Genomic DNA, 24051 nt, shown 5'->3' with positions numbered 1-24051 from the left:
CTTGTGTCAGACTGAAATTCTTTGAACCTTGTTATGGTTCAGATGTGGTGTCCCCCCAGAAGCTCACGTGTGAGACAATGCAAAAAGGTTCAGAGGAGAAATGATTGGGTTGTGAGAGTCTTGACCCAATCAGTGAATTAATCCCTTCATATGAATTAACTGGTAACTAAATTAGTAGGGTGTGGCTGGGAGGAGTTGGGAATTGGGCATGGCTTTGAGGTGTATATTTGTATCTGGCAAGTGGAGTCTCTCTCTGCCTCCTGGTCACCATGATGTGGGCTGCTTTCCTCTGCCACCCTCTCCTGCCATGATGTTCAGCCTCATCTCAAGCTCTGGGAAATGGAGCCGGCCTTCTATGGACTAAAACCTCTGAAACCGTGAGCCCTCAAATAAACCTTTTCTCCTCTACAATTGTGCTGGTCAGGTCCTATAGTCATGGCAGAGAAAAAGCTGACTAAAACAAACCTGTTCATGTGCAGAGGCCTGCCTGATTCTAGAACCACAAGTAAGAGCCAGTTAAAATCTTTAAATTTCTTGTAATTTTGTCTTTTGAGATTATCTATAAAAAGTCTTCTAGGGAGTGGGAAAAAAGAAGTTTAATTTCCAATCTGGTTTGAACTTTTGATTATTGCATGTGATTGGATAATTTTAATTAGGAGTTTGAGACTGTTCTGTGGCTTGAAACAATGACTGGACTTTTCATTACCAAAGTGATCAGAAGAATCATGGGACTTCTGAGTTTGGACCTACATCAGGAAAGAAAGTTCTTCATAGATTAACTTTTATAGGAAGAGTGGGAGACAATATGAAGTTGGTTGGTGATGACATCGTCAGTCCTGCTTGGTTTTGTACTGGTTAAACTTTGGGCACTCCCTGAGTGTCAGCTAGTGCTCTCCTGGGCAGAGGTGGAAAAGGCAACATGGCTTAGGATAAAGAGCCTTCTGTTATATGCCAGCTCTGTGACCTTGTGAAACACACATAATTCCTATAAATCATGGTTTCCCATTCTGCAAATATGGTGAATACATAATGTCTGTGTTTTTTACTTCACACTCTTTTGGGGAAGTTCAAATATGACAGCAAATTCTAATGGATACTCAAAATCAATTCAATGCTTTCGTGATTGATGTACCTTGACTAGATAGTACTTTGAAAATTCAGAAAATCTCTCCTTCTTGTCCGTGGTCTGAGCCATCTTAAACCCATAGCCAAATAAGACCAACTGAAGGAAAATAAAACAAAACAAAACACAAACCACTCTAAAAGAGAATATTCCACATATTTCCCCAATGGCCTATTTTTGTTCCTAACACTTGCAGGATAATCTGTTCGGCTTAAGTATTCTTTTGATGTTTTATCACCACTTACAAAAGCCATTGACAACTTAGTACTAATGAAAGTTTTTTTATTTTCTCTGCATCATTTTTTCAGCATAACTTCTGCAACATGAGTGTTGAATTACTGGCCAGTTACCTGGAAACTGAAGTGAGCCCGAGGGAGTCAGTGAATCACTAAGAAAATCATTTATAGAGAGAGGTGATGGAAAAGGTTCATTGAAAAAGCACCTTCAGGGGCTGGGTTGTGGCTCAGTGGTAGAGCACCCGCCTCACACACGCGAGGCCCTGGGTTGGATCCTCAGCACCACATAAAAGTAAATAAATAAAATAAAGGTATTAAAAAATGTATATGTTTAAGAAAAGAAAAGAAAAAGTGTCTTCATTCATCTCATAAAAGGACTATGAAAAAAGGGAGGAGATTGGTGGACAACTGTTTTGGGGCCAGCAACATGGAAAATAATATGACCATCTCACAGGTAATCTGCCAGTGGTCATGATAATAATCATATGCCTGGCAAAGCCTCTAACTGAACATGGTTCTGGCAGTGCTTGAATGAGACCATGTCCCCCTGCATTGTTTAGAAGATCAAAAAACAGAGGCATTTGTTTTCTTTTTTTTTTTTTTTTTTTTAATACTGATTTTTTAGTTCTCGGCGGACACAACATCTTTGTTTGTATGTGGTGCTGAGGATTGAACCCGGGCCGCACGCATGCCAGGCGAGCGCGCTACCGCTTGAGCCACATCTCCAGCCCCCGAAAACAGAGGCATTTGTAAAGGAAAGTTGACCATGAAATCTAGGGAATCCTTGAGTTTCTGCAGGAGGCTATTAACTCTTTCTTCCCAAAGTGAATCAAATTTAAATTTAAATTTCTTGAAACCAACAACAATGCTTTCTACCATCTGTGCCACCACTCCGTAGCCATGTGCTTTTCCCCGTGACTGGTGTGATCTCAAGAATATAAACCCCCCTTCTCCATTGCCTCAGAGGAACTTATGTGCTACAGCAAGTTTTGCATTCATTGACCAGTGAGAGAACAAATACACTAACTACATAACAGGGTACAGCAAGGAATGCACATAGGTGATAGGAAGCCAGGAGTGAGTAGCACAGACTGAGTTAGTGCTTGAGTCTATCAAATTAATTGCATTAAAAATAACTGTAAAATCCTTACCTAATTTGTACGTGGCTTTTCTAATGACATTGCTTTAATGTCATTGCATAGTGATAAAATGGCTTTGTAACTCAATTGCCAACTGGGTTCTCCTGGTTTTACAAACTAGTTTCTGTCCATCTATTCCCAAATCCATCAAGGTTCTTGGCAGAAGAAGAGTACAGTAAGGACAGGCTCCACTCTACTGAGGAGGTGCTGGGGACATGCATTAGCTGTCTTCTGAAGGAGTGTCTGTTTTTGCACACAGTAAGGATGAGATCGCAACTTCTTGTGTGGGTGCTGCTAAGAGCAGTTGCACTACACAAAAGGAATACTGAAATCATAAAATACTGCAGTTCTTCTCTGTGCAGGAAAAGACAGTACTATACAATGTTATATACCCCTGACAAGTTTTCTTTTGCCTTTCTGGACTCTCTTTTCTTTAGCCATAGGGAAGACATCTGAAGAGTTGGCATCCCATTGTAAAAGGATCCCTGACTGGGGTTCTTAAGATAATTATCTGCAATGAAACTCTGTTGATCAAATACCAAGTATTTACCAGTCCATGAGTATATTCTGGAAGATTAATGCCTTTCAAAAATGTAAACATACGGGCTGGGATTGTGGCTCAGTGGCAGAGTGCTTGCCTTGCATGTGTGAGGCACTGGGTTTAATCCTCAGTACCACATAAAAAGAAATAAATAAAATAAAGGTATTGAGTCCATCTATAGCTAAATTTTTTTTTTTAAAAAAAAGATAAACATAGATACAGTATTTGTGGAAAATTGCAAACATATATATCTTCCTTTTTTATTTTATTTATTTTTTTGGTACCAAGGATTGAACTCAGGGACACTTAACCACTGAGCAGTCCATTTTATTTTATATTTTGCTAAATTGTTTTGGACCTTGCTAAGTTGCTGAGGCTGGCCTTAGACTTGTCATCCTCCTGCCTCAGCCTTCCGAGCTGCTGGGTTTACAAGAGTGTGCCACCCTGCCTGGCTACGTGTTCCTTTTAATTAGTTTAAACCTGCTGCTAATTTATAGATTTATGGAAGGCTGTAAATACCCTGCACTATAATTAATTGCTTAAGTACTGCTAAAGAAACATTTTGATTCTACCTTAGAAAAATGTTTCCCACTTCTTACCAGGAGAAAGGAAACTTTTTGTATTTCCTATTTGTCTCTTATGAGCCAATTTGCACATACTTATTCATTTGAAAGGATTTACCTTTGCCCTACAGGGGCATTTTCTTTTGAAATCAGTAAGGTTTCCCCCATGACCATTATCATTTTGGCCTAAATGTGCAATTGTTCAGCAAAATCTTCAGGAGTATAGATGATGCTGGGGACATGATGCCATTTAATGAATAAACAATCTGTGAAATTGCTATTTTGTATTATATCACATTTTGTACTCTGCTTCTCACATAGTGCCCTCTATGGCTCTTCTCAGAAGGATTCTCATTATTGTCCTTGGGAATAAGAATAGATTAGAATCTGTGGTTATGTAACAATGATCCATTATTAGATAGTGGCTTACACACACATGAACTTTCCCAGTGGTCTTCACTGCATAGCTAACAGGGAACAATCTGTGACACCAGGGTTTTACCTAGTATTATCCACAGGCAACCTGCCTGAGAATCGCCTGGAGTACCTTTTTGAAATGGAGACTTTAGGAGCTATCCTGGATCTACTGAATCACATTCTCTCCATTGCATCTACTTTCCCCAGTTTGGGCTGGCAGCAGTTTCAGACTTGATTATGTACTGAAGTCATCTAAGGAGCTTGAAAACATCATGATGTCTGGGTCCATCTCTAGAGATTCTGTATCAACTAGTCTGTACTGTGGCCTAGGTACCAGGGACTTTGAGAGTTCCCTAGGTGATTGTAAAGCAAGGTTAAGAACCACTGTGCTAGGGCTTCGTAGACTGTAGGAGGGAAGTCTGATTATATCAATGCCAACCTTCCCCCTTGCCCTTAACTATAGGATCTCCTAAACAAATTAGTTCAGGAATATGTCAATGTGCAAATACTATGGCTTGTTCTTCATTTTTTAGTGTTAGAAAGAGGAGATCTGTTACTATCTTCCCCCATTTTTTTTTTCAGTCTTGAAAATCTTTGCCCATGGCCCACTCAACCTCAATTCCCCTGAAGTCCTGCAAGTGATGTTAAGAAGATGTAGTCTAAGTCAATGCCTATTCATAAGCACACTCCAGGCTTCATGGCCTCTAGACTGTAACTCTACTGTAAATGATATATTAAGCAGGAAGTATAAAGAAATAAGTATCTGACATTGATATAGTTGAAAGAAATTCTCAACTCTTTTGACTCTTGTTCCTTTGACTCCATCTCCCTCAAAAGTTCAAAAATAAATCCCTGGGTTCCCCTCTCAGTTACTTGCCATAGTTTCCTATGTTCTTTCCTTTGCTTTGGTTTTTCTATCTTTGAAATGCCTTTCTTCTTGTTCCCTTTCCACCTGGCAAAGTTTTACTCAATCTAAAAGTGTAGCCCATCTACTATTTCGTCGTGTAACTTTCCCAAACCACTTTTGTTCTAAATGGAACCAGTGGATTGTTTTTACATGCTTATGTACCATCTTGAACCCATTTTAATGGTAACTCTTAGCCAATTGCTTTATAGCTAGTTGTTTTCACAGTTGTGGTCTCTGCTACATCAATTCAACAAACATTTAATGAGTAGCTATGAGTGCCAGGCCCTGGAATAAGCAACACAAAAATGAATCATATTCTCTCTGCCCTCCCTGCCTTCTAAGAGCTCGTATTGTAGTGGGGAAGATAAACAAATTATTACAATATCCCTGGATAGATGTTACAAAATACAGATATACAGCGCAGAGGGAAATTTTAAGTATCGAGGGGTATTGCAGAGGGTCTTACAGAACTGGGACTTAAAGGATAAATAACTTGAAAACAGTTATAAGTTTGCCAGGTGGAGAATTACAGGAGAGGTATTTTAGTCTGAGAAACAACAAATACAAAGCTGGTTTCTAGAATTATCTTGTTTTTAAAGGATGCTAGACCATTGGGTAAACAGCTAACCATTGCCAAAATACTGTCCAAGAAATCTTACTATGTCAATATAGTTAGAAATAATGGTCTGCCTAGGATCAACTACTGATCTTCTGTGGAATGGTGATTGCTATGATGCTATAAGCTGCATGGAACTCTTTATAATTTGGAAGCTGTCTCCAAAAGACTGGACTTATTTCTATTTCTAGGTATGGAAGGAAAATATACTATGTTTGGAATCCATTAGACATGGATTTGGATCTCTACTGTTCATTAAAGCAATGGTTAAGTAACTTGCTTTCTCTGAGCTTCAATTTCTTTGTGAAATGAGTATAAAAATAGATACCTTGCATGGTTATATGAATGATTAAGACAATGCACATAAAGATTTTTCACAGTGCCTGAGATTTAAAAAGAACACAGAAAATTTTGGTTTTCTTCCATAGACCTCCAAAAACAAACAAACACACACCAGATTGGTTCAGTTAGAAAATGCCAGAAGGAATTTTGGAGCAGATATTAGCTGCTTGCTCTTCTTTTGATCTGGTATCACTCTAGAGTTTGTTGAGTTTATCTAAGCAGCTGAAGAGCTCATTTTCAGGCCCAGTTCCCGTTCTGAGTTTAGCTTCAGGCCACCTCTGTTCAGCATTTCCAGTGTTGAAGGTGAACAGAATTCACCACCCCATCCTGCATAACCTCCTGAGGCTTGCTGCCAGGGGAGCGCTCACGATTTCTTTCCCACAAGGACATCGGGAGAAGAGAAAGAAGGTGGTTTTATCTGTATGTCAGTAAATATCTCCAACTAAGCAGAGAGCAAGGACTTCTAAAATGAAAGAGGAAGGGCTTTCTGATTCGTGTCTGGCTCTCCTAAACCCTGAGCAATCTGTTCCTGTTTAAAACAAAAAGCAAAACATGTTTCCTCAAACTGGTTTAAGAGGACAGTGATGACTAAGGCAGTATATTTATTTCAGTTGTCACAGGAGTCATGAATTCCTGGATTAAAAAAAAAAATTCTCCTTCTGTATTTTTGAACATTCTGTGGTTTCCTTCCTGGGGACTCTTGAAAAGAATTCTTATTTGGACATGAAGATATCAAGGGAGCAAGTTTACAATTCTGAAAGCTTTTCTTGTTCAAAAAGATTAGAAAGTTTTCTTGAGAACAGAGATGTAAAGATGGTTGAATGGGGGTTAGACCAATCAATAAAGGGACAAATGGAAATTGTGTTCATCCACTTGATACATAAGCACCTATGTTGTAGCACAGACTATAGATACAATTCCGGGCTAAGAAAGTTGAAGGAGATGCACCTGACATCTTGTGTTTCTTAGCAGCCTCTGGGGCTACAGACAAATAAATACACCATGAAGATACAGTGTGATAAAGGCTTTAGTAGTAGAAGTACATGGTAGTATTGGAGAGAACTCAGAGACTCACAGCATGGACAGAACTTAGCTAGAGGAAGATGTTTGTGGGTGGAAAGAGGCCAAGGGAACAGTACTGTGTATCTTAAGGCTGAGGAATAAGGCTGGAGTGGATTTGAGCAACTAAACCTCTTTTCATGTTTTTGGATCATTTGGTCCAAAACCTTTGTTTTACAGATGAGGTGTCTCTGTTTCAGAAATGTGAAGTGGCATATCTGGTCTAGTTCCTGTATCAGGGATTTTACACATTCTGTCCTGTCCCTGTTTCCTCTGTCAGGAATGTATCCCCCACCTCTGCTTGACTTGTCACCTCATCATTCAGGATTCTGCTCAATATCTGTTGCGTTCCCTAATTAACATAGCTTTCTACGAATATTTCTTAATACTTTACCTATTTTATTTTCTATATTCCATATACATTTCCTGAAATATTTTGCCTTCTTTTTTATTATTCTCTTTCACTAGAAGTTAAGGAATGATGTTTCTTAATCATTGCTCTATCTCTAGCATTTACAACAGTGTCACAAACATTATAGGCATTCAATACATTCAATAAACACATATATATGTGTGTATGTATTTTTTTTTTATACTGGGAATTGAATCCAGGGGATCTTAACCATTGAGCCACATCACCAGCCCTTTTTATTTCTTATTTTGAGACAAGAGCTCACTGAATTGCTTAGGACCTCACTAATTTGCTGAGGCTGGCTTTGAACTTGCAATCCTCCTGCTTCAGCTGTCCTAGTCTCTGAGATTACAGGCTTATGCCACTGTGTCCCACTACTCAATAAATATATTTTTAAAACTTACAAATGAATGAAAACTAGAAAGTGGGTCTGCAGTCCTTGATCCTTATTACCCCAGTGCTTCTCAAATTTTAATGTGCAGCTAGGCATGGTGGCCCATGCCTGTAATCCCACTGGCTCTGGAGGCTGTGGCAGGAGGATAACAAGTTCAGAACCAGCCTAGTAACTTAGAGAGACCCTATGCAACTCAGTAAGGCATTCTAAATAAAATATAAAAAAGGGTTGGGCATATGGCTCAGTGGTTAGGTGCTCCTGGCTTCAATCCCCAGTATCAAAACAAAACAAAACAAAACTTTTTTTTAAAAAAAAAAAAACGTGGATATGAATCATTTGGAAATCTTGGTAATAGCAACCTTTGATTGAGAATGTCTTGGCTTCTGAGATTCAGCATTTCTGACAAGATCTCAGGTGATGGCAATGATTCAGGTCTTTGGACCGCACATCTCAACACCATACAGCAACTGTGCTCCTGAATCAACAGGTAACTAAGGTTTGCCAGAAACATTTTTATTGTCTTACTTAAATACATATGGTCTAGTTTCAAAATTTTCTTTGTTAAACAAGGAATGGAGAGTTAGGCTCCATTTTGTTTAGCATTTTTCATTTAGGAAAATTGAAAAATGTTTATAGTGAAATTACTACCTAGACTCTACCATTAACATTCTACTAGGTTTACTTTTCACCTTCCATCCAAGTATTATCTTTGTACCTAGCCTCAATCCATATCATATCTTCTATTGAGGACATCCAACTATGATTTTAAACTGAAACCAATTTGATTTTTGGAATATCTCAAATTATTCTGCAGAGAATAAGATGAACTAAAACAATAATAATCTTTATGTTTGGGCTCCTGGCATTTTTGATAAAATTTAATGAATCCGATGAAGTTGTGATTTTTCTTTTATAAACTAAGAGCTTCTTGAGGCAAAAATCATTTCTTAACCATCATTGTCTCCTCAATGCCCAATACAGCCTCATGGCCCCTGGCACATAATACAAGGTATTTGCTGGAAGGATGAGTGAATGAATGAAAGAACACCCATAAAATAATAACAACTTTTTTCTCTTGATTGTTGGTCTTTGTCCCTGACAGACCCATTCCTACCTATACCAAATCCAAATAATTCACATTTGGGACTGGATCATTCTTTGTTGTGGTGGGCTGCTCTGTGCATTGTAGGCGGTTTAGTGGGAAATCTGACCTCTCTGAGATGTCAGTAGCTCCCCCCATCCAATTCTTGACAATCAGAAATGTCTCTAGACTTTGCCAAATATTACACAGCAGACAAAAATTGACCCTGTTTGAGAACCACTGAGCTGCAGGTATTGAAGCTTCACAGCTTGAGCCAGCTCTGCTCAGCTTGAGCTGATAAGAACCAACCCTGGATATATATTAAAGTCAGAAGGATACTTTTCTTCCTTAAGGTTTACTTATTTATTTGTTTATTTAGTACCAGGGATTGAACCACTGAGCCACATCCCAACCCTTTTTGTATTTTATTTTGAGACAGGGTCTCACTGAGTTGTGTAGGGCCTCACTAAGTTGCTAAGGCTGGCTTTGAACTTTCGACCTTCCTGCCTTAGCCTCCTGAGTCTCCGGGATTTCAGGCATGTGCCACCATGCCTAGCTTCTTAGGATTTATGATAGAATTGTGAAAGGGTCTTTGACTCAACATACCCTGAATGAATCCTGAGTTCCTGCCCTGTTCAGCATTGGATCCCAGGCTGCATTGTGGGTACCCTATTTCTGTGGCTGGCTTCTGTCTTTGTTTCTGATTTGTGCTCTGTTCTCTTCTGGATTTCATGCATAGTCCTGATTCATGCATGACCCCTCCCAGAGGAGCTGATTCCTTGGCAGCTTCTTCCCCATGGGTAGGACCCTGTTCAGCTGCCTGCATTGCCATTTAAATCTAGATCTCACCTCCTTTGGCCTCTGACTGTGCTACCCGCTGTACTATGTATTACTGCTGCCTAATGATTCCTGCTGGGGTTCCCTACTTCTAGACAGAGCCTAGATATTGACACTATCTTAGATGTGACTCAGTTTCCTAGATCCCTTTGGGATAGTATAATTGGCATCAGTAGCCACCTTCTTCTACTTAGTTTCTATTGCTCCAGGACCATCAATTCTGCCCTCTTGCCAATCTACTGGAAGTTGTAACTGTCAGTCTTGACAGTTAATTTCCTCTGGCCACATACATTAAACTCTCTCCTCACCAAGGACTGAATGTTCACTGACTTCAGGGTGATCTTTTCGGCCTGCTTGGCTATTCTGGTCCTGTTAATCATATTCTCCAGCCTTCAGCCTTCTTCTTTTGTCTACTGCTCCTCACCACAGAAAGCTGCTAAAGAAAGACTCATAATTAAACCCAAATGGCCCACAAAATCTTATATTTCCTCTTTGGCCCTTGCACATCAACTCTGTTACTTGTTCTTCCTTCATTACCTGGTTAATTCCATCCCCTAATGGCTGTTCAAGTACATTCTTTTCTTTATAAGCCCCCAAGCCTTCTTTACCCCAGCAGAGACATTCATCTCATTTTTTTTTTAAAGCAAGATTAAGGCTGTGTTTCTACTTCATCTTAACATATCCATGTTTTGGGGGTCTACATTGGATTCATCTTTTCAGGCTCAGCTAAGTGCCCTTTCTCTCCTATGGCTTAGGAATTTTTTTTCTTTTTTCTTTTGAGCACTTTAAGCAGGTTGAGGATCTGTATTTGTTTGACTTAGAGCCACTTCCTTATATTCTTGTGGGCAAAATCCAGTTACATCCTGCTTTGCCTTACTCAGAGGTGACAAAATGGGACCTTCTCCTTTATGCAATCTCTCCTTTTTATTTTGCTGTGCAGGAGGAAAGGAAGTGCAGTGTATGGTATTTATTAACTCTGCTGCTTCTAAAGTTTTTTTGCTGTTTTCCAGGACACCTCTAGTACAGTGGTGTATACAGCACAAATTGGAATACTGAGATTACCCCCTGAGTTGATAGATTAAAGTAGCACATGACTCTTTTTCAGCTCCATTTATCTTTCCTTTCAAAGAACAACCTGGCTTGTTCATCTGGTCTGGTTAATTACTTCCATCCTTGATTTACCTTTCCTTTCCATTCCTTAACCAGCCATCAGTTTCCCCTGGTACTTATGATTAGAAACTCTTTAGCCTATGAAAGGACTCTTCTAATTAAATAAATTTCTACCAATTAGATCTTAAATATGATTCTTAAGAAATTGGTGGAAACTTCATGTTTTGTAACCACACCCAGGTAATTCCGTGTGGGTTTGCTATTCAGTTCCTTAATTGAAACTGTTTTCTAATTCATAGCATTTCTGATAGTTTTTCTTTAATTGCTCTTGTTTGACCTCTTGGGCCTGGTTCAGTGTTGGAGAACCTTGTTGCTGGGCAAGTCAGTGACCCTTTATTATTCTAGAGGTCCCTATTGTCCCCTAATATTCAAGACCCTCCATTGTTAGATGAGAAAATGATCAGAGCATGGATTTTGATGTGCTAAGCCAGAATATTTCTAATGTTTTTAGAAGGCAGTGTGGAAGGGAATTAAGAATACTATACCAAAGAAATATGTTTCATTATTTTTTGTTTGTTTTTCACTTTTTGAAATTTATTTGATTATAAATGCATTGTTACAAAACACCCAAACAGAAAGCTTGAGTAATAGAATTAAATCTAAAAAAATTGACTGTATGTAATCCATAGTCAACTCTAAATCAATGGACAGAAGTAAAATGAAAACAAAGAGATGTAAGAACGTTGCATACAAAAGCCAGCAAAATAAAACTGGGGTGGCAAAACTGTTAAACTGTTTACAAAACAGTTTAAAACAAAAATTTATGTGAGATAAAATATATTTTAAATTAAAAAAAACTGAAGAGAGGAAAAGTAGAATATTACATAAAGATAAAAGGGACCTTTCCCTAGGGAAAGAATATCTTGTAACTCACCTAATACTTCCCAGATATAAAAAGGTAAGATGGACAGAATTGAATAAAGATATATAAAACAACTGTTTTACACCATAAGACACCATTCCCCACTTACTGTAAGAAAAATAAAGTCATATAAAACAGTAATCTCAAAACAGAAGATTTTGAAAAATATTTTAAACCAGTTAGACTTATAAACTCAGTGATCTGAATAGCAAAGGGAGAATTATACTGGATAGACTCACTTGTAGGGAATGAAATAAACGTTAATAGATATGAAAATATTAAAATTATAAATAAAATATAATAAAATTATAAATGAAACATGGAAGGGAATTTCAAAAATCCATAAAAGCATGACAATTGATTGGACACTCTTGAAGCTGGTATTTTTCAAGAATCAAAAGATAAAATTAAAAGATATTTGGGTCTTTGTTTGTTTCAATTTTACTGATTTCAGCTCTGATTTTAATTATTTCCTGTCTCCTACTGCTTTTTTGGTGTTGGTTTGTTCTTCTTTTTCTAGGGCTTTGAGATGTAAGGTTAGGTTATTTTTTGGTGACTTTCTATCCTTTTAATAAATGAACTCAACGCAATAAAATTTTCTCTTAGAACAGCCTTCATAGTATCCCAGAGATATTGATATATTGTGTCGCTATTCTTATTTATCTCTAAGTATTTTTTTATTTCATCATTGGTTTCTAATTTTATTCCACTATAATCTGATAGAATAAAAGGTATTATCTCTCTCTCTCTCTCTCTCTCTCTCTCTCTCTCTCTCTCTCTCTTTGCATTTGCTAAGAGTTGCTTTGTGGCCTAAGATATGGTCTATTTTGGAGAAGGATCTGTGTACTGTTGAGAAGAAAGTGTATTCAGTCATTGATGGATAATTCCCTTAAGTAGTATGAAGTGTTCTTATTTGTCCCTTCTGATTAACTTTGGCTTGAAGTTCACTTTATCTGATAAGAGAATAGAAACACCTGCTTTCTTATAAGATCCATGTGAATGATATGTTTTTTCCCAATCTTTGCCTTCAGTCTGTGGATGTCTTTATCTATAAGGTGAGTCTCTTGGAGATAGCATATTGTTGGGTCTTGTTTTTAAATCTGATCTGCCAGTCTATGTCTTTTGATTGATGAGTTTGGGTCATTTATATTCAATGTTATTATGAGAAATGATTTTATTCCCTGTCATTTTAATTAATTTCTGGTTTTTGATTTGAACTAGTTTCTCCTTTGACTGACTATTCTCCTAGTGTAGTGCTTCCCTTTGCTGGTTTTTACTTTTCTCTTCCATTTCTTCTTCATGAAATATTTTATTGAGTATGTTTTGTAATGCGGCTTTCTAGTTGTGAATTCTTTCAACTTTTGTTTATTGAGGAAGGTTTTTATTTCATCATCAATTCTAACACTATGTATAGTATTCTTGGTTGGCTTCTGTTTTTTTTTTTTTTTTTCAGGCTTGATATATATTACCCCAAGATCTCCTAGCTTTAAGGGTCAGGGTTGAGAAAGCTGCTGAGATATAAATTGGTCTCCCTCTAAATGTTACCTGTCATTTTTCTCTGGCAGCTTTTAAATTTATATCCATATTCTGTATGTTAGATATATATATATATATATATATATATATATATATATCTGTTGTAATTTTGTATATTTAGGGTCCTGTGTGCCTTCTGTATCTGATTTTTCCATTCAATTCTTTAGGTTTGGGAAATTTTCTTATATTATTTCATTGAAAAGATTGTACATCTCTGAGCCTTATCTATCCAAATAAATCTTAAATGTGGTCTTTTCATGTTATCCCATATTTCTTGGAAGTTCTGTTCATGGTCTCTTAACATCTTTTCTCCATGTTCATCTTTATTTTCAAGATTATATATTTTGCCTTCATTTTCTGAAACTCTGTCATCCAAGGGGTCTAGTCTGTTAGTGATGCTTTCCATTTTTTAATTAGGTTTATTGATTCCTTCATTTTAAAGATTTCTACTTGATTTTTTTTTCAGAATTCCTATTTCTTTATTGAAGTGATCTTTCACTCCTGTATTTTCTCTCTGATGTCATTCCTTACATTGTCTTTTACCTAGCAGATTAGTTTAACTATGTACATTCTAAACTTCTTCTCTGACATTTCTTCTACTGTGTTGTTGATTGATTCTGTTATTAGTTTGTTTGGGATGATTTGTTACCTTGCTTTTTCATGTTGTTTGTGTGTCTATCCACCTAACATTATGGATCTGAGGCAGTAGAGTTTCTACTCTGTAGACTTATAGTGTCCCTAAAGTTTTTCACTACCTCACAGTTTAGGAGGAGATAAATAATAATAACAACCAATGCAAGCAATATATAGCAATTAATCAGATAGTTCCTTCTATGACATCTACAGTGCTGTTCAATAAACAGAAGTGATGTGATCAGTTATTGCCTACAATGAAGATAGTAAGTTTGCAAAAAGGTTTTCAATTTTGAATGGTGGACAGGGAGAGAATAAAAATGAGGTAGGATGTGATGATTATGAGGGAGGAGGAGAGAAGATAGAAGTAAAAATTATAGGGAGAGTGAAAGTACAATAGAGATTAGCTGTTAGTAGATGAAGACAGAGAAAAAAATATGTAAAGTAAAAAATTAAAAATAAAAATAAAAGAATCCAAAATAAAACTGAAATACACTAATCAAATATAGTAGTCCTCAAAAAACTGACCCTTGAAAAATAAGTGGTTTCAAAAATGCTAGAAATTTTTGAAAATTTAGAAGTGACCCAAATATTAATATGTGTGAATGTTTATGAACCATTAAGGTTGCAATTAAACAGAAAAAAGAAAAAAGAAAAAGAAAAAAACCTCTCAATGAAATGTTAAAGAATTGTTTCCATTGGAGTTCAAAAGATTCTCAGCTTTGCTTCTCAGCAGTGTTGAGTCATCTGCAGAATGATGCTTGCTCCACCCTCAGGGTGTGGTTGTTATAGTGAGGGAGTTAATCAAGTAGGCAGAACTTCTGGAGGCAGGCTTTAAGCTTAGGTAGGCTCCAGGCTCTTTCCTGAATGCCAAATGGTCTGGAGATTTTAAATCAGCGCACCACCAGGGCCCAGCAATGGAAAGAGACTGGTCCACAGCTGGAAGGATACTACAGCCCAGAGATCTCTCCTGGGTTCCACTTATGTGGTGGAGGAGCCAATTCTTAGTCCATTACATCACCTGCAGACCACACATTTCCTGGCCTCAGGTTCAGTATCAAGACTAAACTCAGTTCCTCCCTCTCCCACTGCCCTTTTTGATTCTTGGCCAGGCACATCTCTCCAAGCCCATCCTGCAAGCAGCCAGATTGGAGGGAGGCAGCGAGAGCTAGGTGTGTTTCCAAGATCAGTTGTTCTTTGTGTAAATCTCTCTCCACATTTGATTTTCTCCTGGTCCCTCTGTGTTGTGCAGTGTGGGTTTACCAGGCCTGTATTTTGGGCCAGACCTAGTTTTGCCAGGAATTGGCTCTCTCAGCTGCTGGATCCCACATCATGGCTGCAAATGGTTCCTTCTTCTGTCCTCCACATGTGGCTTGGAGAGACATGGTTTCTTTCCCATACAGGGATATTATGCTGCATGCCTTTCAGTTAAGTTGGGCAGTGTCTTTGATCTCTAAACTTTCCATACCCAGACATGCCTCTGTCCTTCTAAAAATGCCAGTTCCTTTAATTCCTTTATCCTTCTACTTTGCTCATGGAGGGACTGCTAAGGTCTCTGGCTGTGGCAGTGGCTGTGGCACTGGGGATTTCTTCCTGATTTTATTATATCTAACCTCCTGAATCACAGTATTAAATTCCAGTAAAGACCCCCCCCCCCACACACTCCCTTTTCATTCAACCACCTTGCTTAGAAGCTGCCTGCCTGCTTTCTTGGTTTCACATTACCAAGCAGCCAGGAAAGTGACCTTCTCTATTCTGCCATCTTGAAATGACCCCCAGCCAAAAGTTTGAGTTTTATCTTGAATCTAACCAATAGTCTAGAATAAAAATCATCCTTATTCTCTCTTGGTCTCAAGTTTATTATTTAGAAAATAAAGTTTCCTTTAGGTTAAACATTTCATGTTTCCTGTGTTTCCAGTATTACTATGAAAGGGACATTTTAGGAATTTCTCTTTCTGCCCCATCATTTCACTATGATGGACCTTGCTTTGGATGTTTTTTAAACTCATTTTTTTTTTCTGGGAAATCTATAGGCCTTGTAGGTTTGGAGGCACCTGTTAGAAATCTTATGTTATCTGTGTCTCAGAATTTTAAAGGAGTTTACCTGAAGTTGTACACCCTGACTGAAAGCACATGGAGATTAGATAAAGAGAATCCAGTTTGTAGAAGTTGAGACTGACTAAAGACAGTACTGGAGAGGTAATATTGGAGAGGAAATTGGCTGAGAATCTTCCTGAGTTGAAGAGAGCCCCAAGTCCTTAGGTAGAAAGTGCATCTGAAGTTTCAAGCCACTTAAATGAAATAAATCTACCTCAAAGGGAAACTGAAGAACATCAAAGATAAAGGGAAAATCTCAAATACTAACCAATCCCACAGCAAGACTGCCTGCAAAGAAAATTGGATTGCCAGTAAACTTGCCTTCTGTAATCATAGATTTGGGGAGACAATGAAGTAAACATCTTCAAAGTCCAGAGGGAGAGATAACTGACAGCCTACAGTTCTCCTCTCAGATAACTAATTATTTGAAGATGATGAAAAAAGAAAAGTGTACCCAGAGGGGGCAGGAGGGATATAATAAATAACAGTATGCACAGAAGTTAAAACATGTTGGTGAATTTAGAACATTTGACTATTAAAAATAATAATTCCATCTTGTTTTAAGAAATAAGAAACAAAAGCTAGTGAGCAGCAACTTTTTAGGAGTGGGATATATTCAAGTGTACAAGGTTTGTTGTCTTGTTTGCTAGAAGGAAAGGTACAATAACTAATTAGAATAGATTCAGTGCAATTCCCATCAAAATACCAATGACATTATTCACAGAACTAGAAAAAAAGTCCTAAAATTTATTTGGAAGAATAAAGGATCCAAAATAGCCAAAGACATTCTAAGCCAAAACAAGCAATGCTGGAAGCATCACAATATCTGACTTTGAATATCTTGCCTTCTGTAATCATAGATTATGCTACAGAACTATAGTAACAAAAACTTCATGAAACTGGCATTAAAACAAACACATAGACCAATGGAACAGAATAGAAGATACAGAGACAAGCCCACACAGTCATTTGATTCTCAACAAAGGTGCCAGAAAAAACAAACAAAACAAAACAACAACAACAACAAATCATTGGAGAAAAGGCAGCCTATTTAGCAAATGGTACTAAGGAAAGTTGCTTTACATGTGCAGAAGAATGAAGATATATTATTATATACCATCCTGTACAAAAGTCAGCTTAAATGGGTCAAAGGCCTAGGAATTAGACCAGACACTATGCAACTTTTAGAAGAAATATATGGTCAACCGTCAACATTTTGGCATAGGCAACAACTTTCTCAAAAAGACTCCTAAAGCTCAGGAAATAATACAAGGCATTAATAAATGAGATGGCATTAAATTAAAAAAGTTTCTGCATAGAAAAGGAAATAAGAGAACCTACAGAATAAGAGATAATCTTTGGTAGCTACTCTTCTGACAGAGAATTAATATCCAAAATATATAAAGAACTCAAAAAACTTAACACCAAATAAATTAAATAAATAAATAAAAGAACAAACCAATCACACAAACTAAATAGACACTTCTCAAAAGAAGAAATATAAATATATGAAAAAATTTTAAGCATCATTAGAAAATAGGAAAATACAAATTGAAACTACACTGAGATTTCATTTGTCTCCAATTAGAATGGCAGCCATGAAGAATACAAGCAATAGGCTGCGTATGATGGCACACACCTGTAATCCCAGCAACTTGAGAGACTGAGGCAGAAAGATCACAAGATCAGAACCAGCCTCAGCAACTTAGTGAGGCCCTAAGCAACTTAGTGAGATTCTATCTCAATATAAAATGGGCTGGGGGTGTAGCTTAGTGGTAAAGTACCTCTAGGTTCAATCTCCCCAGACCCTTACTTAAAAAAATAATATGAACAATAATAAGTGCTGGAGAGGATGTAGAGGAAAGGAAAACTTACACTGTTAGTGGGATTGTAAATTAGTACAATCACTGTGGAAATCAGTGTGGAGTTTCCTCAGAAGACTAGGAATGCAACTACTATATGACTCAGCTATACAACTCCTTGGTATTTATCCTTAAGAATTGAAATCATCATACTATCACGATACATGCATACACATGTTTATAGCAGCACAGTTCACAATAGGCAAATTATGGAACCAGCCTAGTTATTCACAAATGGATACATTGTATTAAGCAAAATAAGCCAAATTCATAAAGGCAATGGTCATATGTGGAAGTTAGAGAAGAAAAAGGAAAAGAAAGGTGTATAGGGGAATCTCATGAAAATTGAAGGGAGATGAGTAGAGTGGTGGTGGGAAGGGACTAGGAAGAGGGAGGAGTGAAGGGAAAAAGGAAATAGTGGGGAATGATGTTAGCCAAATTATAGTGTTTATCATGTTCATGTAACAACATGTAACAATGAAACCAAACCAACCATTATGTATAATTATAATGCAACAATAGAAACCGGAAAAAAAGACTAAGTAACATTATATGAGCATGGTATCTTTATCCTTCATAATCATATTTTTGATATTGGTGAAAACAACAGCTTACATTTTGAATCATTTTTCACATAAATTGTCTTCATATAAAGCTATGTATTCCTCTACTGTAAAATATTGCTTGAATGATATACATTTCTTAATCCATATCAAACAGAATTTTCCACTATGAATGATTCAATGTATTCTGCATTTATGAATCCCTGTGTGTTAAAATCTTATTTCCTGTTATACAAAAAAAGTTAGAATTTAATGCATTTAACATATTCAAGATCCATGTTTCTTCATAATGTTAAATAAGTATGTTGCTTATTTAGAAAAAAGAAAAACATATAGTTAAATACAGTTGTCTCTCTGTTTCAATAGGGGGTTGCTTCCAGGACTCTCCCAGATACCAAATTCATGGATGCTCAAGTTCTTTTTATAAAATGGCATGGTATTTGCATATAACCTATCCACATCCTCTCAAATATTTTAAATCATCTCTAGATTATGTATGATACCCAATACAAGGTAAATTTTATGTGAATAACTATTATACAGTATGATTTAGGGAATGATGATGAACATGTAGTTCAGTAAGATACAGACTACTTTGAATATTTTTGATTCAGAGTTGGTTGAATCCACCAACTCACAGATTCAGAGGGTGAAACCAGTAGTAGAAGAGAAATATTACCAATGGACTTCTCAACCACATAGAACAATTTTATTCTGTGATCCAAGTGGGGAGAGAAGACAAAACCACTAAACAAAAACAATAAGAGATAGATGAAATAAGTCTAAATGTAGAAGGAGTAATGATTGCTGTACCTATGTTATACTTAATTATGGGACCTATATTATAGACTCTTGAATTAGTCTATATTGCCTTTTCTTTAATGGGGTGATGAAGGGTTGGAAATCATCCAAGATACCAGGATTTTGAGAGCTGGTTTACTCTCATATTCAATTGTTAGTTCAACATTGAAAACTTTCTTCCTTTAAAATTCCTTACAATGTAATCTCAGACAGATTTCCAAGTTTTTCATATATAAATTAGAAAATGACTGTATTTAAACCATTTTCATTTAATACTAAAAAGAAGAAGAGGAAAAGTCTTGGAATATGGTGTTTGATTCCACTTCTCAGATGGACTTCTTTAATGTTGCTCTTTGTAGGCAGCCCATTGGTTGGGAACACCAAATAGTACATACAATCTTAGAGACTGTTGTCTATCATTGAATGCAGAGGCTATGCTGGGTTGGTGCATTCAGGCCTTCAGTACAGGAGTTTTGAAGAAACAGATATATTAGTCTAGCAAAGCCAAAAAGCCTGGTGGAACATATGAACTGTGGGCTTATAAAAAAAAATAATCTACTCTACTTGCAAACATTTGTGGGAAGGCACACCCACTTAACACAGCAGGATTACCAACCTTTGAAGTTTTGGTGCAAGTTTAACAACCCTGTTTGAAACCAAAGACCTGCATAGTCACTATTACTTTTCAATAAAGATTAGACTACAGGTAACCTCTATGTGCACATGCACCCAGAAAAATTAATAGCCTTTCCCCTGGATGTTCTCTTTAGTGGATACAAGGATTAAGGATCTTTGCAAATCTCTATTCCAGGTCTCTTACCATGTCAGGAAAAACAAATCAAAACGAAACAAAACAAAACAAAACAAAAATATACCAAGAACATCCTTGCTACTAAAGCAGTTCAATTCTACAAATGTTTACTGACAGCCTGGTTTGTCAAATGTATTGTGTGTGAGCCATCATATGACATAAGAAGATGAATTTCTAAAGACTTTACAATTTAATTATAATGGGGAGCCAATGGAGACTGGATTTGACATTTTTGAAAATGGAGTGCTGTTATTTTAAAGTTCAATTCAGTTTTGGTTCATAAAGTGGGAGGCAGGAATTAATCTTTAGGGGAAACTTCTTTACCTTGGGAGGGATTATTTTGCTTTCAGACTTGTACTTACCTACTGTTTAGAGACCTCTGAATGCATTGAAAAAAAATGTAAATGATCTTTCTTCAGACTGTGTTGTAAAATAATTTGTTAAATAAATCCAGCATATTAGCACAATTGTGCATTAGCAGAATTAGAAAAATTTCCCCTCAAAATCTGAATGTAGATTACCTTATAGATAAAAATAGATTTTTCTTTGATTATTTGTATGTGAGAGTATTTATGGAAAATTCTGCTAGCTGTTTAAAATCTGTTTCCTCCCCCACCGCCCCCACAGCAGAGTTACACTTTATTTCCCATCCTTCCTTATGATCAATTGAGATTATGTGATTGGCTCTTGTTAAACACATGTAGGTGAAAGTGACATGTGACAGTCACTTCAGGCCAAGGCTTTTGGGATGCAGATGCACCTATTCCATGCTCTCCTTCTCCTTTCCCCTTATGGATGCAGTTAACAAGAGATTCCAGAGGATTCCAGGACCTCAAGGTGAAAGATACCTAAGTTACTCAATTTGCCTCAAAGAGCAAAATTCTTGTGGATCTGGAACACTACCATTAATCATTAAATGAAAGGAAAATAAATTTGTTTTTTTTTATAGCAGTTTACTTTACCCCAACTGATACAGTGTTCTTGTTTGAGCACTTTTTCATAATAAAATGGGAAATTGGACTTCAACAAAAAAACATCTTTCCATTTAATATGCGAAAAGAGACAGTGAAAGGAATTGGAGCAGATTTGATGAAGTAATATATAGGTAAAACAATTGTTCTATCAGATAAGGCACTTTGAAGATTACACTCTATTCTGACTAATTGGTTTTTAGTCTAAGACATGTTACTGTATAGGTCATTAGACTCCACCTGTCTCCCTACCCCCACTGCTCTTAAGATTCTTTCTTTCCTATAGTGTAGCTGGATAACTGTTTTTTTTTTTTTTTTGGGTGGGGGGGGTTCCCTACTTGTTATGTGTTGGACTTCCTGAGTCTGAGGAATTGTATCTTTCATCAATTCTGGAAAATTCTCACACTCTCTTTTCCACTTTATTACTCATTCATTCCTCCCTATATTTCTTTAGCAACTTTAGTGAGACATATATTGGAAGTTCCTGCTGTAGCTTCAGTATTTTTTTTAACCTTTCTTGATATCTGAGCTGAATACTGAGTAGTTTCTTTCCAGATAAGTAAATCTGTCTTTGGCTGTGCTCAAATCACTGTTTAGTTCATGCAGAGAGGCTCTCTAAAAGAATTGTTTTTATAAAAGTTTTAGATTTACAGAAAAATCAAGAAGATATAAGAGAGCTCCTGTGTATACTGAATGCAGGATGCCACATTAGATTTGACCGTTATACCTTCTTAGGATCCTCTTGACCTGACAAAGCCTCAGACTTACCTTATTTGATGATGACCATGACAATTTTGAAGAGTTCTGGTCATGTGTTTTGTAAAAATATCCCTCTATTGGGATTTGTTCTACGATTTACTTATGATTAGACTAGGGTTATGGGTTTTCAGGAGGAAGATCACAGAAGTTCCATTTTTATCTTTCTTAAAAGGGTACATAGTACCAACCATGATTTTCCTTGTTAATGTTTACCTTGATCATGTGGATGAGGTAATGTCTGTCAAGTTTTTCCACTGTAAAATTAGTCTCCCCACCCTTGTCCCATACTATGTTCTTTGAAGGAAGTCACCTTATGCAGTCCACATGTGGAAGTGGGAGTTACATTTCACCTCCTGGATGACAGACTATGTAATAAATTATTAGAATTGTCTCCTTCATTTTGTTTATTCAATCATTTATTTATACTAGTATAGATACATCAGTATATAGTTCATAGTTTGAGTTATAATTCAGTAATATTTTTTCTTTTTTTACTCAAATTCTTTCAGCTTTGGCCATTGAGAAGTCTTTTGGGTTCAGTTTGTTATAGCAAACCATGCCACACTGTCTAATACCATTGTAATAAATATAGTTACATGCAGAGAAACTATATTCTTGTAATAAGAATATATATATATATATATATATATTATCAAATAAGTTTCTCTATTCTGAGGAACTCACCAAAATGAAAAGCAAAGTGCTATTGCTCCTCATGGTATATTAATGTCCAAGTTAATAGCAAACATGATAAGCCAATAGTCACCATCAAAAAACTCATTTAATTCAGATTTTTTAGCTTTCCTTGAATGTGTCACAAAGAATTGGAAAATCTTTGTAAAATATGTTGTTTCCTGAGCCTGTGAGGTTCATGAGTTGAGTTAGAAAACAAAGAATCAGATGATGATTGTCTTAATTTTAAAGTATGTGTTCTAAGATAATCACTTTCATTCTTTTTTTTTAAAGAAAGAGTGAGAGAGAGTGAGAGAGAGAGAGAGAATTTTTTAATATTTTATTTTTTAGTTTTTGGTGGACACAACATCTTTGTTTGTATGTGGTGTTAAGGATCGAACCTGGGCCGCACGCATGCCCGGCAAGCGCGCTACCGCTTGAGCCACATCCCCAGCCCCATCACTTTCATCCTTTAACCACAAACCTTTACACACACACACACACATACACGTAAACTGTGAATAAAGTTCATATATGTTTTTGTACACATGAAAACTTGTGACAGGACAAGGGATTTTACACTTCCTAACTTTCAGTTTTTCCTACCACCTAAATATTTCAGGTAATTTTATATTTTAAAAATAAAATACTCATTCCATAAGTCCTGATATCAAAACCATAGAAATACATCATACAAAAAGAACACTATAGACCAATATCTCATGAATATAAATGAAAAATCCTCAGGAAAAAAATATTAGCAAACAAAATCCAGCAGCTTATAAAAAGAATTACATACTACACCTAAAGTGAATTTGTGCCAGGAATGCAAGGTTGGCTTAATGTCGAAAAACAAATTAATGCAATACATTGTATGAATAGAACAAAAGAGAAAAGCTAAATTATCATCTCAATAGATTCAGGAAAAATATTTTACAAAATTCACCACCCCTGCAAAATGAAAATACTCAAGAAATTAGGAGTAGGAGGGACTTTTTGTCACCTTTGCAAAAAGCACTTCAGATAAAACACAGCTAACATATTTGTTGGTGAACACTTTCTCATTAAAGCATGTTTTCCCAGCAAAGTCTGAATGCTTTCCCTTTAAGATCAGGAACAAGACAAAAATGTCCAATCTTGTCAATTCTTTTTAAAATTGATGGATGTTTTAGCTAAGAAAAATAGGCCAGAAAAGGAAATAAATGGTATTCAGATTGGAACAGAGGGAGTAAAACTCTCTATTTTCTGATAACGTGATTTTATATATAGAAAATCCTACACATGTAGGCGAATCCAACAACAAAACAAAATAACAACAACAACAATTATCTTAAAACTAATTAACAAGGTCAGCAAAGTGTCAGGATATAAGATCAATAAACAACAACAACAACAACAACGATTGTATTTCTATACATTAACAATTAACAATTCAAAAATGAAATCAAGAGAATAATTTCAATTATAATAGCACCTGAAAGAATAAAATACTTGAAATTAAATTTAACAAAAATAGTGCAAGACTAACAAAACATTGAAAAATGCAAAACATTAAAAGAAATTATGGAAGACCTAAATAAATGGAAAGACATGCCACATTCATGGATTGGAAGAGTTAATATTGCTAATATGGCGATACTATTAGGC

Source organism: Marmota monax, unplaced genomic scaffold (genome assembly GCF_021218885.2).
Source record: "Marmota monax isolate L192 unplaced genomic scaffold, Marmota_monax_Labrador192_F-V1.1 WCK01_AAM20220418_F8-fsc00001, whole genome shotgun sequence".
NCBI classification, from domain to species: Eukaryota; Metazoa; Chordata; class Mammalia; order Rodentia; family Sciuridae; genus Marmota; species Marmota monax.
Note: the sequence above shows the minus strand (reverse complement) of the source record.